Consider the following 6,181-nt stretch of genomic DNA (forward strand, 5'->3'; position numbering starts at 1 on the left):
CACACACACACACACACACACACACACACACACAATGTCATGCCAGAATATAACTGACCATAATTATTACCTGTCCAGCAAACATTTCTTTAGTGTAATGACCGAATGACTTCCAGTCCCATGAAGATGCAGTGCATCATTGAAAGACGTACATTGTCCCCCTAGTCAAATGCCCTCAGCGTTTTATTTTTCAATAAAATGTTTACCTTTCCACTTGTTTATTTGTTTGTTCTGCCTTCCATTTCTCCCTCTGGTCATTTTTAAATTTAACAACAATAACTCTATTACTTATATATAATTTTTAAAAACACAGGCATTTTAAGATACAGAAATTGAAGATTTTACAAAACTTTAATTATGAAAGTTGTGGAATTCTCTAGATAAATGGAAAAAATAGTAACACCTTTAATTCCAGCACAATACATTGAATTAGGATCTGGTATGCCTTCAATCTGAGCACGACTGATACCTTATGTCAGATGAATCTTTTAGTTAATTCTTCATCTCTGCTCCTGTCTTTTCTCTACAGATGTAAGGGCTAAGTCCACCTAGCAGGCAAAAGTTTTTAAAGACCTCATTTTATTCTCAGGGCCAGCCTACAGCCTCAGGCTATAACATCTCTGCCTGTGATGTTTTCTCCTTTGTCAGCACCCTGAAGAATGCAGTTCATTTGGGGACCCTGTGACTGAATTCATTCTGCCACCACAATATGCTGGATTCTGCTTGCATTGGTGAAAAATGATTCTTAGGGGTTTAACTTGGGTCTTTCAGGGATTTTTTTCAGACTCATGTAGTCTATGGAGGGCAGAAGACAACAAGAAAGTTTGTTAATATTTGTCTTCTCCTTTAACATTTTTCTGCCTAATTGGTGCCTCAGACAGGTGGAAAAGCCTGACCCATCTCCATCACATGGAATACTTACCCATTCTTAGTCACTCTACTGCTAGGAGAATATACACACAGTTCTTGAGTGTAAAGTTTCATATAAAATCAATGTCTCTTTTCTTTTGCAAATATTCACATAGTGTCACTGTGTAAGATTGTGCTAATAACTCAGGAAGTAAAACTGTAGAGCAGATTCCACAATACATCAGTTCCATCAATACATCAGTTGGGACATAATAACCACAAAGCCCTTTCCTCCTTTTCCTGACACTAGGTTCCAAAAGAAGCATGTTGGTTCCAAATAAGCCCTTACCCTCAGTGAAATGGACATGATACTTTGGTTTTCTCCATGAAAACAACCAGTTAGCAGATCACATGACTTTCATCTTTTTTGGTCAGCTTAATATTTGAGTAATATTGCAAAAATTAATTTGCCTACACAGTTGTAGTGGGTATTCCATAGTAACCCTGATATGTGTTTCAATAGTCCTCTAATGACCTTTTAAGCTGAAGGTGTTTAGCGTAGTCTGGTTTGGGGGGAGGGGTTATTTATTTGTTTGTTTTAGATGTGAACAATGGAGTACTATTTTTCATTATAATTGTATTTTTAATTTATAAATAACTTATAAAAGGTTTATTGCATTTATTTATTTGTGTGTGTGTGAGAGAGAGGGAGAGAGAGAGAGAGAGAGAGAGAGAGAGAGAGAGAGAGAGAGAGAGAGAGAGAGAGAGAGAGAGAGATAGGTGGGAGTCAGAAACAGAAGAACACATGAAGAAGGGGGTTCTTTCTTTCTATATGTGGTTCCCAAGAATCTATCTCAAATAGTCAGAAGTATGGTGGACACCCTTACACTTAAATGAAGAGGAACTCCTAAGACTCTAACCCTCCCTGCTGAACTATTGGATTCTCTTGGATTCTAGGAAATGAACAGAAATTGTCTTCAATTGCTCACCAGACTCCAGGGGCTGGTTACACACCTATGGTCACACAGATGCCCTGGCTAAACGCAGTGGGTCATAAAGCAAAACGAAAGTCATGAATGTGAGAAAGAGACTTGTGGGTATCCGTAGTGTTGACTGGATAAGAGAGAGATGGGAAGGGTTTGGGGTGAGAATAACAAAATCCATTATATACATGTATGAAATTGTCAAAACAATTCTAAAGGTTACAAAGCTGTATTTTAATTGATATTTGAAACATTAAAATACATGTGTCAGCAGTGTTCCATGCCATTTCCTTTTATATATACCTCATGTAGTGTCTAGGTCATGTTAACAATACTAACTTCTTCAAACCACTGTCATTTGTTGTAGTTAAAAACATTCAAAATTCTTTTACCCTCTAGTCTCAAATAAATAGTCTATTGATATTATTTACTTCCAAATATGCATGATTAACCATAGCTATAAGCTAACAGCATATGAATTTTATATTTTAAAACATTAATTTCTTAAGTATTTTACTACAGCAATGTTAAAGTACAATGAGAGTAATAAATGTTAGTTGTGTGCTATGTGCAGGCGATTTTCTAATCATGTATTCCCAAGCATATGTGAGTAGAGCTAGATCATTATTTTTCTTAATAGTGTAATTTTAAGAAAAATAAGTGTCTTAAATATCTCATCCAATATGATACAACAGTTAAGAGTATGTACATATATTTGCATAAACAGGCTTTTATATGGAAAATTATATATTTCAATAAACTCATATCTCAAATCATAGCTTTCAGTGTAAATTAAGTAAATCCCCAAAATAAACTTTTTAATATAGCTTTGATTTAACCTGTATCTATCAATTAAACTTAATGTAATAACCAACACAACATGATTACCACAATTTGTCCCTGTTTGTTGTGATTTCATGTACATGTCGACCACCATTTATAGATCTTTGTCTTCAAGAGAATAAATGTAGGCTATACATTCATGCAAGCTCTTAGTTTAATTTTCATATAAACTTGACAAAGAAAGATACATACTAATTACTTCTTAAACACATTAAAAAACCAAACTCATTGACTATTTCAAAGGCCATAGTTGCCAGAAAGGATAAGATTTGGCAGATTTAATACAATTGCCATCTCAATGAAATTTCAATTTTCATAAAAATAAAATTTGACTTCCCTACCAGTTCTGCAGCACATATGAATTTTGAAAAGATTTTAATTTTGCTCAGTACTTGAATTGCGTGTTTGCGGTTTTATTAGATTTGAATACCTAAGATGTTTATCCTGATTAGCACAAGAACTGGTTTGTGCTTGAACTAGAATAGATTCTGAGAACCAATAATACCCTTTGGAGTAATAATGCTGCAGCCTGAAGACATGGCCACTTTTACTGAGGCCCATAGATAAGGGATGCTTACAACATAAGGTAAGTTTCCCACTGACACTTAACTACAAGGTAAAATCTAGGGAATGAGAAGTTACACTGGAATTTCTGGTGAATTGTATGGAATAACAAATTGATCAAATGTACTGAAGGCCAGTGAGATTCAACTAGGAAAGAAGTCCAAAGCCAAACCTGACAATCCAAATTTAATTCCCAGGCTTATATGGCAGAAGGAGAGAACTGACTGTCATAAGTTGTTCTCTGTCCTCCACATGTGCACATGACATGGATGTCTTCCCCCTGCAGAAATGCTAAATAAATGTGACACATTTCTTTAACACAAACAAAGAACAATAAACAAAACAAACTGATGAGCTTCACTTGATCAATGGTATTATCAAAAGATAAACAAGCCTTAATAAACTTTATTTTTTATCTTCCCCTCAACATAGAGCATGATATTTTATCCCCATTTCTGGTCTCTTATTTTAATTACTGCTTCTTTGAATATTCTTTCAGAAGAACTGAAAGAGAAAGAATCCTACATCTTCAGAATCAGAGATCACACACAGTGATCACAGAGATGAAATTGAAAAAGATAATAAGAGAGAAACTACACATTTTATGACTTAAGTGTAGGAAATGAATACCTGAAACAAATTTAGTGTATGAAAAATGTGTGCAAAATGGGGTTGGAGCCAAGTGTGGGATAGCTTAGGGGGTCAGACACCTATGAGCCTTACTTTCTCAGTTATATTACAAAGTGGAAGATGAGCAAAGATCTCTGAGAACCAAGCACTGTTAATATTTTAACCTCTTAACATCCATTTTGTCTTAAATAATTTTCAAAACCACCAACATGATCTAGAAAGAAGCTATTGCTTGATACATGTCCTCCTTATGAATGGAGGGTTTAAAATGACCATGATCAGAGGCAGTGAGAAGAAAAGACAGCTCCATTTCTGTTTGCCCAGAGACCCAATGTTCACCATCACAGACAGATAACTTTAAAGGATAAAGTGCCCCAAATAGGCTGCTACTTTTCATTCCATTCTTATGCAGCATGGCTGGATGTTCTGTCTTTAAAGTCATATAACTGAATGGAGCTTGGGAGTCATACAGTTATTTTATTCTTTAATCTGAGAATGTATCCTTTTAGAGTGTTGACTCAAAATTATGCCTTCTTGAGTTACATGCAGGCCATATATGTATACAAACACTGAAATATTTTATTTTTTTATTTTTATTTTTATTTTTTCGAGACAGGATTTCTCTGTGGTTTTGGAGCCTGTCCTGGAACTAGCTCTTGTAGACCAGGCTGGTCTCGAACTCATAGAGATCCGCCTGCCTCTGCCTCCCGAGTGCTGGGATTAAAGGCGTGCGCCACCACTGCCCGGCACAAATACTAAAATATACACACACACACATATGAACACTTCTTACTGTTATTAATTTTTAAGGAGATAATACACCCAGGCAGATATTCATTATGATTTTGATATCTGGGATAATTACCACAAATTTTCTGATGTAAAATTTATATAATTTTCCAATGCTTTATAAAACATATTATTTCTATCTCTCACACTTTTAAGTGGATTTTTTTAAGATAAGAAGTTGGTTCGTTCTTTTCTCTTACCACCTTATGTATCTCATCACCTTTAATAATTAAGATAGAATCTCTTCTCAGACTTTTTTTTTTTCGAGACAGGGTTTTTTTGTAGCTTTGGTGCCTGTCCCAGAACTAGCAGAACCAGCTCTTGTAGACCAGGCTGGCCTCGAACTCCCAGAGATCTGCCTGCCTCTGCCTCTGCCTCCCGAGTGCTGGGATTAAAGGCGTGTGCCGTCACCACCTGGCTTCTCTTCTCGGACTTCTGACTAAGATCAAGTATAGTGGCTGTTCTTATTAGTTCAATAGTTGAGATATGGCATGAAATCCAAGTAGAAAAATTAAACAATAAACAACCCCTAAATGCTGGTTTCGTTTTTGCTTCAGTTGCTTCCATTATTGTTGCTAAGTCAAGTGCTTGCTTTGGGGGTCAACACCCTTGTTAATAAAATGAAGGAGGTAGACTAAAGGTCTTTTTCTGATGTATAGAATTTGAAATTATTCCCAATTTACGGTCATTTGTGAAGTATACTTCCTTTGTGCAAGAGGCTACCCTTTATCTATTTTGATATGCAAGATTATAAAATCTCTGAAATCAATATTTTTATCTTTAAATTATTGCCTGATTATTTCCTTGCATACTATTTAGAAGTTTATACATTCAAATTTGCTGTTATGAGAGTCTGTGTGTGAAGCTGATCTCTCTGTACCTGATGTACCTTTCTTTGACCCTAGAATTCACACAGGTCTCTCACAGCCTGAACCCTTTGTCTACCTCTTCAACTCCTACCACTCACTGTAGACACACACCTGTCGTTTTTAGGAGTGCACCTTGTTGTCTCACTGGCATTGCTGTCTGTGTCAGCTTTTAATTCTCGTTTTTTTTTCTATGTGCACAAATACTCCATGAATAAGTTCCTATATAAATATGGCTGTGCATCATCTTTCTTCCTATTTCCAACAAAATATTAAGGAAAAATTTCATGCATCACTCCAACTTCCGGGATAGTAAACAGATTTAGTTCCTACTATGACTACTTGGATATTATGAATTTTATTTATGGATTATATTTATATACAAAGCTATCATAGCTAATCCTTTAATCCCTTGATTCTTAGACTTAGTCTATATGCACTTAATGGATTAATATAATTCAGTGGCATGAATGGGATTAAGGCAATGCTTTCACATGATATTGGATACTCACTGAGTTTGAGTCAAATAGCATTCATTTTGTAGTTTTTAAAGCATCTAAAGAAAGAAAATGCAACTAAACATTTTTACTACTGAGTAAATTTCACATTCTCTCAAGCAGCTTTAAGCTTCATTTAAAATTTTATCTATTACATAGG

At 35.3% G+C, this 6,181-nt stretch overlaps 1 pseudogene; it reads left to right on the forward strand.

Annotated features, from left to right (window-relative positions):
- The first annotated feature begins 5,077 nt into the window (after window positions 1–5,077).
- LOC113458254 lies at window positions 5,078–5,190 on the forward strand (annotated as a pseudogene).
- Window positions 5,191–6,181: the final 991 nt, after the last annotated feature.

The sequence above is a fragment of the Microtus ochrogaster genome, unplaced genomic scaffold (assembly GCF_000317375.1).
Source record: "Microtus ochrogaster isolate Prairie Vole_2 unplaced genomic scaffold, MicOch1.0 UNK12, whole genome shotgun sequence".
Lineage (NCBI taxonomy): Eukaryota > Metazoa > Chordata > Mammalia > Rodentia > Cricetidae > Microtus > Microtus ochrogaster.